A 13,005-nucleotide genomic window follows, 5' to 3' on the forward strand; every position below is an offset into this window, starting at 1 on the left:
TTTTGACGTACTCTTATCACAGATCGGTAAGCATTGTCATCAGATGCGTATTTCTAAAACCAACATTCCATTTACTAAAATACCCTGTTTATTTTATTTTTTTTTAAAAAAATAAACATCTTTTGTCTTGTTGAAGAATAGTTTTCTCAGTATGCTAACCATAGAGTGGACTGTGGTGAAGATGTATATTCAGTGAATCATATGGAAATTATGTTAAAAAGGTGAATAATGTTCTTTTAATATTACTTGAACCAAAAAGTCATTTTCATTTTGGGAATTACAGAAAACCTCCTTTAAATGGCTGCTTACAACTTATTTCCAAAAATCAATACAAATGGAAGTGCATTTCACAGAAATGTTTGGCAGGGAAAAGGACCCTTTGTTTTGGTGTGGTCTTGTTTAAAAGCTTATCTGCATAAAGCAAATATTTGGTTATTACATGTAACAGCAACTAAAAGGAGGTGTTCAACTTAACTTTGCTGGCATACTTGAATGGTAATTTGCATATTTACTTTAGTCATAAATTTTAAAAAACTTACTACCATAAATATAGACTTTTCTGGAAGAGAGAGAAAAAAAAGTTTACACATGAATTGCAATTATTATTTCTCTTAATACTTTTAATAACCATTTATATCATCTAAACCATCTAAATACTTTGATAACCATTTAATACGCTATTTAAACTCTTAATGTAAATATGCAAATAGCACCTTAACTATTTGCATGGTATACATGTCGCCAGTTTCCCAATAGCCTAATATCTCAGTGGTTAGCATTTTAAAATTTAATTGCTCCATTCTTCAGATCAAATCAGTGTGCATTACTAAAAAAATTGAACTATTTTTAGTGTACCTATTTTATATGGCAGTGCAAATAGTTCAGGTTAAGGTAGCAGCAATATCTTGTGCGAAAATTAATGACAGATTTCGAACTCAACAAAATGCTACATACTGAATTCATCGCATTTAATTTTATCGCCCTTATGAACTTCTAATACAGTAAAAACAAATTTCTCTCTTAGTACTTGGCTAATTGAATAAAGCAGAAATGCTGACAATTGGACTGCTATCGCAGAAGAGTTTGGAAAGTGATTTGGGCACCACAGTTTCCAATTTGAGGAGAAAGTCGAGCAATTTTACTAGAAAGTGAGTGGATGGTTTACTAGATAAATTATAAGGAGAATAATTACCCAGGCTTTTTCAGTTAGTGTGCTTAACATTTAATTATGAGTTGGATAATTTCATTAAGGTCTTCAATATTTCACATTTATAAATATTTTAGATGTCTAGTGATGGGGTTCTTAGTGTCTTCCATGACTTATTCTGTACATAATTAGCATAACAAATGCTTAATAAAAGTGAGTATTCTTGGAAATAGTTGCCACAACTTCTAGCATATCTTCAGCCACTATGGAGCTATAAACTTTCAGTTGAAGATCTATGAATTAGTGTACTGAAAACACTAAAAAATAGGTAAGTTAAAATGTGCTAATTGAATTGCAAATAACTAATTGGAACATGGCTCTTTTGAATAACTTGTGGCTTGGCTTGATGTTTTGAAGTAGTATGTTCTTAAACTGGGATTTTTCATGTTTGGTATGTATTTTCCTAGATGTGATCTTTCGCTTAGACCAAAATGAGCCAATTATGAGTGAACTAGCACATTTCTGCATGAGAATTAATATTTATCCTTTGGGAGTGTCAACAAGGACTGGTTTAAGGCTGTGATCTTTAAACTATAACTTAGATCCACCTTTGAGTAAATTTTAGATTTAATACCTTTTTAGAGGCACATTGTAATGCGAGGCCCTAAGCTATATCTTGTCTAGCTTCTGCACAAATCCAGCCATGAGTGTCAAATGAAGCTAAACGTACTAAAGAATGTCAGTAGAACATAACATTAAAAGAAATAGCTATTAACAATCTGGGTTTTAAGTTGAATCTACTTTTGTTTCAAATGGTTCTCAGTTCCTCTTGCTTAGAGACTGAAGTGATAAGCATCTTATTGTATTGAACTACTGGAAATGGTGATTGTCAAGAATGTCTTCTGTTATTAGTCTTCCTGTACCTTTCTATTGTGATTGGTTACTCTTGCTTGACGCTTTTATGAAATCCTTTGAAGATCTATTAGAGCAATTGCTTTCCACAGGGTTAAACTAATATTTTCACTGCTCTGCTTCTATAACTGAATTATCATTTCTCAGTATTTTGTTGCTACAGAATTCTACTTTCATTAGAGGTTGAAATCAGATTTTTTTATTTTTTTTTAAACTTTATCTTCATATTACCTGAAAGTAGCATCATCCTAATCTTGGACTTAATCACTAGAAATCCGGACTTATATAATGCAGCCAAGAATTAGTCCATAGTCCTTTCAGGTTCAGCTATAAATTCAAATTGATGGTTACTAGGTTTCAAAAACTTTCTTCCATGTGGTGTACTTAATCTGTTTCTTGAAGCTTGCTGAAAAAATAAAGTAGATTTTATGCCAGAATTGTCAAGTTTCATGTTAGTATGGATTTTTCTCACTGTCATTGGAAGACTGCCTATTGTAAACAAATTTTGTTGACATTCCGGTTTTGTTTTAATTGGACCATTTGCAGGGAACAAAAGGGGAAAAGCTGTCAGTTATAATATATTATAGTAAGTCTGCTTGCTGTTAGGAGGAATTTAAAACGAATGTTTAATAATGTAAAATCCCAATATTGCATAAAATAAAGTTTAACAGATTAATAATTTTAGATTGGTTCAAATTTAATAAAATTTTGAATAATTTTCACTTCATTTTGATTTTCATTTGATTTCATTTTTAGTAGCAAATCATTTTAAATGTGTGGTATAACCATAAAGCATAAATACTGCTAGATATTTCTATATACTTTGTAGTGCAAAAACCAGCCTATTTATATTTATATAATACATCTTTTAAAATATTTTGTCTACGAGAATTAAAATATTTTAAATTGCTTTTACACCACAGTTAAACATTAAGCAAAAATTCTACCAATAAAAATTTTTATTTTTGGTACAATTTAATTGTAGAATTTTCTACAATTAAAAATGAATTCCAACTGCAGATTGCAGTTAGACTTAAGGTTGCATTTGTGAAGCGAATCTGGAGTGTTTGCATGTAATGTCTCTATGCTGGTTCATACTCAGCTGATTTGGAGATACATGGAATAGAGTAATTCCTTTACTTTAGCAATACACATGGAGAATTTCACTAACTTCTTAGCAACTATTGACAGTAAACATTTAATTCAAGATGTTTTTAATTGACTTGACATTTTTATATAAAAGATGTCCAAAATTTTTATACACTGACTGAAGTTATCAGTAATAACAGAGGACTTCAACTCAATTCTAGCAAGATAAAGATCATGGTTCTCAAAGGAAAAACAAAGAGAAGCTCTTGAGAAACAAGTGTATCTTAATGGAGAAAGAATTGAGGAAGTCAGCAAGTTTGAGTACCTGGGATCCATTATTAATGTGAAGAATTGCTGTTCAGAAGATGTCAGAAAAAGGTTAGGAATGGCTAAAACAACAGTCCAAGACCTGTCTAAAATCTGGAAGAATGGATCTATCTCCATGGGAACAAAGTTGAGGATTTTAGATACAGTTGTTTTTCCAACAGTGACTTATGGATGCGAGACTTGGAACCTAAAGAAGTCAGATAAGAAACAGATATCTGCTTTCGAGATGTGGTGTTACAGAAGGCTGTTGAGGATATCATACACTGAAAGGCGTACAAATGAATGGGTGTTAGAAAAGATTAGTAGAACTTTAGAGAGAAGTTAACAAGATTGTTTCCTCTCCTAAATGACAAGGAGTTAGGTTTAAGGTACCAATGATGGTACTTCTTGTAGCTTGATTAGTACTGAAAGATCCTTCAAATGAAAAGCAGAAAATATTATTTGCAAAAACTAAGGATAGGATTTAAATTTAGTGATTAGGAGAAAGTTGTGAAAGGCTTAGGATCCAATCAAATGACTTGAAGTTGTCTAATGACCACAGCTTTTACCAAACCTATAAATGAGTGTTCATAAGCTCTACTTTCATTCAAGACAACAATTGTGGGTAAAAGCAAAGTTTACTAACTTGATTGTATTTTCGATAAAACCGGCGAGTGAAATGGGACAATAGTTTCTTTCAGAATGAGAGCTTGTTTCTGTGATGTGATGTAGAATAGATGTCACAAAAGGGGGGGAAAAATAATATAGGGTGGACATAATAGCATAAGCATTAGAGTTGAACATCAGAAGGCTTGTTGGTGTCTTAGCTTTCTTCTGTCTTTCTAGCAAAAGATGAGGTGCAGTGAGTAGTTTGGTAAATTTGAGAAGGAATTTACCTTATCGGTGGAGGAGTTGGAGAAGAATATCCAACTTGTCTTTTCAGTTGATGTCATAATACATCTGAATATGATAGAAGTACAAACATTGAATGGGTAGAAGTGGCTCCTAGTGCCTTGGTGAAAGACCAGAAGCCTACTGCCATGGATTAGATCGCCTTCCTGTTTATAGTTGTAAGCTGAGTAGGATGCTAGTTTAGATATCTGCAATGCAATATATTGAATATATTTTCTTGAACTGCCTTCATACTTGATAAAAGCAAGTCTTGTATAGTGAAATACAGGATTAAAGGCTTTCTTAAGAATTCACAAGACACCAGTGAGTGATCTGGATGATCCGTGTTTTGTACAAAAGGAAACTTGAAAGATTATGGCTGAAGGGTAACGAATGCAGTAAGAAAAGCAAAAGTGGATTATGAAAGGGAATTAGCCATGCAAGCTAAAGAGAATCCAAAACAGTTTTTTGATGTGTTGCAAGTAAAAAAAAAAAAAAAAAATGTATATGGCAGAATGATTTTAAGGAATGCTGATGGTGGGAGGTAACTGAATCAGTTGATATAGTGGAATTACTGAGTGACCACTTTGCAAGAGTATATATCATCCAGGTGGTGATATTGCAGGAATGAAGGAACCAATAGCTTATACAGGAATTGTAGAGGTGAATAGTCTATTACAAAACCTTAAATGTGAATACATCTGTGGGACTAGATGGTATTCCAACTCTGGTCTTATGTGAAGCGGCTAAAGAATTGTCAGTACCCTAGGCCATTTTGTTTAATTTGAGTCTCAGGTCTGGGTTAGTCCCGAAGGGGTGGAAAGAGGGGAAAATAGTTCCACTGCATAAAGGAGGTTCCAAGACTGCTGTTGCAAATTACCGACCAATCAGGAGTCGTCAAGGTCTTGGAGAAAGTAGTCGAGGAAAATACAGGAATGGATAGATAAAAATGGGATACTGTATGGGGACAGCATGGTTTTGTGTAGGATAGATCATGCATCAGTAACTTGCTCACGTTATATAACACAGTGACGGCTGAACTGGATAAGAGTAATGGGTTTACAGTGATATTGCTGGACCTTGCTAAGCCTTTGACAGGATACTACATGGAATTCTAATCAGTAAATTGCAGCATATGGGGATGGATATAGGGTTGGTGAGATGGATAGGAGGGTAGTTGATGGAGAGATATCAGAGAGTAGTTCATTCAGGAGTAGAGTCCAAAAGACAGCCTGTGACTGGTGGTGTGCTGCAGGGTTCTGTTCATGGATGACTACTATTTAATTTGTTCATTGACGATACAGGAAACGATCTGATAGAAACTGTTCATTTGTTTTGCTGATGATGCAAAATTGGGTAGAGCAATAGTGAATGCACATGATGTTAAATTTTGCAGGATGATTTGGATAGATTGGAGGACTGGGCTAAAGAGAATGGATGTCAATTCAATGTGGCAAATGTAACGTTATGCATTTTGGGGTGAAAAGATTAGCAGCAGTATACCACATTGGTGGAATTGTACTCCAGGAAATTGACGAGGCCAGGGATTTGGGAGTGTTGGTGGATAGGGAGTTGAAGTTTAGGGGGCACATTGCAAAATTGGCTAAATCAGCTCATCAAAATCTTAGTTATTGAAGAATACTTTGGCGAGCAGAGACAAGCAAGTTATTGTTTCTCTGTATGGAGCCTTCATAAGACCCCAGCTTGACTACTGTGCCCAGATTTGGGTGCCAGGGTTTCTTCTTGATGGGGAGGTGGTGGAGAGGATTCAGAGGTGAGTGACCAAGATTATATCAGGTCTATGGAATGAACCTTATGAGAACAAGTTGAAGATTTGTGGGTTGCTGAAATTGGTTAATAGGCAGAAAAGGGGTGATATGATTGAGACATTCAGATTACTGAAGGGTTTCTATAAGATTAATTCAGAGGTTATTTTTGAGAACAGGACTGGTGGTGGGAGGACTAGGGACCATCCATGGAAACTGGGCAAGGGTGTTAGAGCTAGGTTTTTTATTTGGAGAGTGGAATATGCTGCCCAAGTTCGTTGTGGGTGCCATGACTGTGAATGAGTTCAAGGCCAAGTATGATAGAGAGATATACTGTGTGAATTTTGAATAGTTGTTCTTGAGATGATGTTTAGGGCCTCCCTCAATGAGTAAGGACTCCTTGGAGTTGCCCATAATAACAATTACCAAAAGCTGATATGTGTAGTTCCTGGTTCAATAATTCCCAAATTCTGTACTGCATACAGGAGTTGGGAAATCTAACGGATGTCCCTCACCATCTTATTGACTACTTCAGTTAGTTTCTCATAGGCACTCTGTTTCTGTATTGTATTTTTTTTTCTATACTTTCATGGCATTGTTGTCTATCCAATTGCCACCCAGTCCTCTGCTTTCCTTTATGTAAGAACAAAGCATTATTCAATATCCATACATGTTAACTACTTCATTCTTTCTGCCTCTCTTTGAAGGAACTCCTTATATCATTCTCTAAAACCAAAGAATGCAAATTAATAGAAATAGGGACATTAACGATAGCTTATTTCAAAGCTGAAATATATACTTATAAGTTTTCTTTTCTTAATCCGTTATTTCTATTTAATTTACATTGATGAAATGAAGCCTTTTGGCTCTTTTTGATAATTATAAAGAATGTACTGTATTTACTCAAATATGACTCGCACATTTTCCTCCCAAAATTAAAAGTTAAAGAAATCAAGGTGCTGAGATATGTGGGGATTTTCAGAAACTGAAGTTTTTCAGGGAAATACTAAATTGACATTTATAATTAAATCCACTGTATTCATTATAATTTAATTGTTCACATTATGAGTGTATTTTAATTATCAACATTATTTACATAATTGGCTGCTTACTTTCATCACTCGATATATTTGAATCTTTAGCAAATCATTTCGGAATCATAAAATCGCCATGATTTAAAAAAAAAAACTGAAAATTGGGTATGACTAAGAATCTCCTTTATGCAAACCTAACACATTCAAATAACTCTTCCTCCAATGCAGGAAACTTTCCATTTTTAGGTCCTTGAAATATTTTTCTTGATTTATTGGTGTTTTGTAATGCAAGTTTCTGTATATGCCAATATCGCACATTAAACTCAATTGCTGTAAACTTGTGAAGTCTAGCATTATGCCAGACAAAATGAAAAGAGATGTCTAACATCACCTATGAAAGTTGAGCTTGATTTTTGGTTATCTAATATTGATGTCTGGATTAGGTATTGGTCAGTTTGTTTTAGTGCAGATGGCAAACTAACCAAGAATAAGCAAATATGGAACCACTTATATGTAAAATTACATGAAACGAGAAGTGAGAAATCAACTAAATTGTTGATATACATGAATTTTCAAACAAAAATGCTAAGTTGGGTTAAAAACAAAATGGTTCTACAGAGCCTGTGTAGCTCAGTGGATGTGGCGTTTGCACACCACGTGCTTGGCTGCACGAAGGAAGACTTGGTTTCGAGTCTAGTCGGCGACTAGAGGAAATTTTTCTAAGCCTTTTTTCGACTGGTTCCCGAGTTAGTCGATCTCTGGCACGGGCAAGCGGGTTTTTCGTCCCGTAAACTCAAGAAAATCGACCGTAGAACCCACATTATTTTCAGATAGAACCCACATTATTTTCAGACATTAAATATATTGTGTTAGTGTTAGGGACCACGAGAGGGCAGCACATTTGAGCCGTCTCTCTTCACTGTGTACTGCTTAATTAGTGATAACCTTGGGCCATCTATCTCTGATTGGTACCAGTGGAGATTGAACTGCTCACTCAGTCTCCAAAAGTTAGATAGGGCTAAATGGCCTCGCCTACTCCCTGTATACGGGTATAAAAAGGCGTTAGGTGAGCTGATGGTTCTACAGAGTAGAGATCAAATGAGATTTTTTTTTTTTTAAAACATTTAAAATATTGCATCAGATTTCTTTCCACCCCTTGAATGTGCTAACAAAGTTGTGAATAAAAAATGTGACAACATTCATGGACTATTTAAGGTGAATTAAAGGAAATATTAGTATGTGCGAAGAGAAACTTCCATTTTCTGTAGTGTTATCAGAAAATGTAACCATCAAATTCCTGCCATGTACCCTCAAGGGGTGTACAGGATAGATAGTCTTCTTCTTCTACGCGTTATTCCCGCTTCCCATGCAGCGTCCGCATGCCACTTTAGATGCGACTTCTTTGTTAGTACTACTCCCAACCGACCCGTCGCCTGGTCTGCCGCTGGGGGGATATATTTTTGACTGTAGAGGCGTATGTTCACAGGCCAGTTTGCCTGTTTGCGGGATGAAAAACGCCAGATAAACTGGCGGAAAAAACCCTACTGACCGTGCCCAAGACCGGCTAACTTGGCTATGCCTGAGGAAGATCCTCAAATTCCTCACGTCTACAACAGGAATCGAACCTGGGACACTCCTTCCCCAAGCATATGGTTGTGAAGCGCAAAGCCACTAGGCTAACCGCGCGGTTGTACAGGATATGATAGTACTACATGAAAAATTTACATCATTATTAACTTCCTACCTACAATTTTCTGCCAAATCAGTCTGTTACTTGTCAAAGCTACAACATTGTCAGATCTTATATTATATTTATATATCTATCTTCTAAGGCACTTTTTACCATATCAATCCACCGATATCTTGGTCTTCCTCTGGGTCTTTTTCCTGCCAACCTTGCGGAGAACACTTGTTTGGCTAATCTTTCCTTGCCAATTCTGTTTAAGAGACCATACCAGCTGAGATTAGCTCTGCTAACACATTCCTGGATGCTGACAATGTCAAGTTCTTTCCTAATATCCTCATTTTTAATATGATATTGCCATTGATGCCATCTGTTCACGCCTCTTATCTTTCTCAGGACTCTCATATCTGCGGTCTCTAGTCTTTGGTCAAGTGTTTTACTTCTGACCCAGCTCTCAGATCCATAAGTTAAAACTGGTTTGGACACTGTCTTGTATATAGCTAATTTCTCTCTTATTCCATATGAATTTATTCAGTTGACTTCCTACCATACCAGCTTTGTTGATTCTATTGTCTATTTCTATATTTATAATAAATTTAGTTTAATCCTTTATCCAAGTGTGTGCAAACAAAGTTTGTGCCTGAAAGTATCTTCAGGACTGGGGTAAAGTGGTGGAACACCAGGCAACTCCTTGCAAAGGTGGAGCAAGCTACTAACAATCGTATCTCAGTATCTCCCATAATGCAAAACACATCTCCTTGCAGATATGTTTTCTCTACTGAAACACTCAGTAGAGAAATACCTCTGTAATTCTCACAATCAGTTTTATTTCCCTTTTGCAGCCACTGTAAAACTTTTATACCTCGATACTTAAGCATTTCTGTTCTAATAATATCACTACTCCAGCTGCCTTTCCACATTTCAGACTTTTGATGGCTTTTTCTACTTCAAGCATGAATATGTATTCCTGATTGCATGTCTGGTCCATGTGTCATCACTGCTAGTTTAATTTAGCAATTTTTCGTAATTACTCCATACTTCAAGCATGAATATGTATTCCTGATTGCATGCCTGGTCCATGTGTCATCACTGCTAGTTTAATTTAGCAATTTTTCGAAGTAATTACTCCATACTTCAAGGATATCTTTTTCTCCAGTTTTCATATCGCCTTTATCATCTCTAATTCCTTTTACAGCATTCTTTCTTCTTTTTCTGAGCTTCTTCAACAACCTCCAGAATATCTTGCCACCTTCTTGATATTTATTTTCTATGTTCCTACCAAAGTCTGTTTTAGAAGGAAGAAATAGACATGAAATTAGGTTATCTAATTAGTGGTAATAATGGACACGACTTGAACTGAGAAAAGAATTTGGGAGAGGAATTTGGGAAAGTCGTTGCAGCAGGTGAATAAGTTTTGTTGGGAAAGTGGTTATTGCAAAGATTGTTTGGTTCATGAGCATATAAATTGAAATAAGAGAAGTCGGAATGTAATAAGACGGTAGCTTGTTCAGGACGTCTGCTAGATATGATCAAATCCTTCTGAAATTTTGAGAGCTACTATATGGGTTATCTTTAAATCTTTCCATGACTTGCATCCAGAGGTGGGTAAGATCAGCAAGGAGTTCAACTGTACAATGAGAATGGCAAAATCTACATTGGTGATTGCTAATTGAGTCCAGGTTTTGAAGAAGCTAGTTAACTTCACTACTGAAAAGTATTGAGCTGAGAGAGCAAGGAACAATAGATGGTTGACTTTTGTCTCCCTTTTTAGGTACAGTCCTTTTTAGATGAAGGCTTGCCTGTATGGTGTTGGATAGATGTCAGTGATAGCTATGTATAGTGTTAATTTTGGGCACACAAATTTTGAGCACAACTGGAAGAATATCATCTGCACCACAGGAGCCTTGTTAGTATTCAGATTAATCAGTTACGTGGTAGGTGGGACCAACAAAAAGCACGCAAGTCGAATTCGCATAATTCGGGGTATAATTTTGCATGCAATTTATATATACAAACATACAAAATATTAGTTAATTTGGACCAAAGGTTTACAAAAACATCTATATTTTTTAAGAAATATAATCATAATTGTAGTTTTTTTTCGTTGTTGATTTTTTCTTAAAATCTAATAGATTCGTCTGACCACATGTCTTTTTCTTGTCATGCAAAATTTCTTCATAGCAAGCTAATGATTTTTTTATTCCTTGCCTCATGGCTACAATTTGTTCGTCATTAGAATCTATGTCCTCCAAAATCTGTAAACCTTTCTTTTATGATTGTTCTTACTGTGGATTCCTGTAGATCGAACTTCTTTGCTAGTTCACAAATTTTCATTCTGCCTTCAAAATCCTTAATAATGTTGAGTTTTGTTTTCAAAGTCAATGTTTTTCTTTTTTTGCTAGCTGTAGAAGAATCGGACTTGCTTCCTTTGGATGACATTATTATTTTTTATGTGATAAAATTTTTATTAGAAACCGCGTAACTCCGGATTCGCGTAAGTTGGGGTATGACTGTATTTGCAATAAAAACTATGCGAATTGAGAATCTGTTAGGAAAAGATCAGGTTTTGATAATGTGTATTATATATTACTGTTTGTACTGATGCCTTGAATGTTATTGAAATGGATATGGAAATTATTAGAAGAAATTTTGAAAAAAAAAAAAATTTTTTTTTCTGAGGGAAGGGAGAGTTTGGCATATTTTTATTTTCAATTTTTTTTTTTTTTTTGTATTTTTCATTTTATTTTTTATGGGCGATTCTTTATATCCACAGTTAAAATGCTATTATTCATATGATTCTTTTCCATCAGAGTTTTTGATTTAGGAAACAAAAAGAGCAGGGGCATACAGCTGGGGATTGAGGGACTTGTGTACATAGCTCAGAGAGTGTTGAGACTTCAGTGGCTTTGGCACTGCACCCTACGTGTCACTAACCTATCCTTCCAGGCATGACTTGATAGAGTAAGCAGCAGCAAGATTATTTGTCAGCTGATTGGGAAGCCTTCAGCAGATAACTGCTGTCAGGTTTGATTCCATTCACTACCTGGTGACCAACCTGCAGAAAACTTTTACTGCTGTACCCTCAGCTGGAGCTCAAACTGCTCCCTACTTGAATAATGGTAGTGTGTTAAGCATGTCCACATCATGTAAGAAGAAAGGGGAAGAAAAAAGCCAAGAGACCTACTCTGGGGATGAAACATGGCAGCAGCCACTTCGCACTTCCATAAAGCAGGGTGTGGTGTTTTGCCAAGCGATGAAAGATATCTGTCACCTAGAGATCTAGTTGGTTGGTTTCCTCACATCTAGGGAAGATATTTAAGGCAGCAATGCTCATCCTGCCAGAGCCTTATTTGTGAAAATGGGCCATATAGTGGGAAAGTAGGGAGAGGTTTTATATTGCACTCTTAGCAAACAGGACCATCATGGGCTGGTGATGGTGATTGTGCAATATAAAAACCTTTCCTTATTTTCCCATGTCAAGATAGTGTAGCTAGGGATCAGAGAGATGGAGAAGCAGATTGTAGGAGGACAGGAAGGTGGATGCAAGAATAATGGAAGTAATTATTGTGGTGTAGTGTGAATACATAAGATTGAGGAATGAGAACAATATCATTGAAAATCAGTTAGGAAATGGGAGTGGTGGTCAGATTAAGGAGGGTGGTCTCAAAAGTGAATGGGATTATGTTTGCATTTTAATATAAAGAGCAACATGGATAAGGAAGTTGTGGCATTATCGGTTTTTTAAATATATTTTGATAAACGAAGCTTTGTCATCTGAGGATAATGAAGAATAAAAATTGTGGGATACAGAATATTTTGGAAGGATGGGAAAGTAAAAAGAGAATGAGGTGTGTTAAAGATTAAGAACAATTGTGTCCACTAAGAGTGGGAGTGGAAAACAACAAATAAAGCTTTTGAAGATGGTTTGTGTGAGATTAATAGAATAGTATGCTTTGTGAAATGTTGAAGCAAATTCATAGGCATGTATAAGAAACAGGATCTAATGGTAGATTTTAATTATAGGGAATGTGGATTAGAGAGCATGAGTGGGGGAAAAAAAAAAAACTGGTTTGAGGGATAACTATGTAGTATGTGATTTTGGAGTGTTGCATTTGATATCCTTTACTGAGTGATTATGGTTTTTGAAGGTGTTCAAACAGGAAAAGGTCCCTGTCA

At 35.5% G+C, this 13,005-nt stretch overlaps 1 long non-coding RNA gene across 1 annotated transcript in view; it reads left to right on the forward strand.

Annotated features, from left to right (window-relative positions):
- Positions 1-155: 155 nt before the first annotated feature.
- Positions 156-13,005, forward strand: part of LOC150101412 (uncharacterized) — a 40,107-nt gene continuing 27,257 nt past the window's right edge. Inside the window, exons 1-2 of the long non-coding RNA XR_016549041.1 lie at positions 156-221; positions 1,025-1,148. This is a non-coding gene — a long non-coding RNA (uncharacterized LOC150101412). The remainder of the gene's footprint in view (positions 222-1,024; positions 1,149-13,005) is intronic.

Source organism: Typopeltis vanoorti, chromosome 11 (genome assembly GCF_054136105.1).
Source record: "Typopeltis vanoorti isolate ZY-2024b chromosome 11, IOZ_Tvanoo_1.0, whole genome shotgun sequence".
NCBI lineage: Eukaryota > Metazoa > Arthropoda > Arachnida > Uropygi > Thelyphonidae > Typopeltis > Typopeltis vanoorti.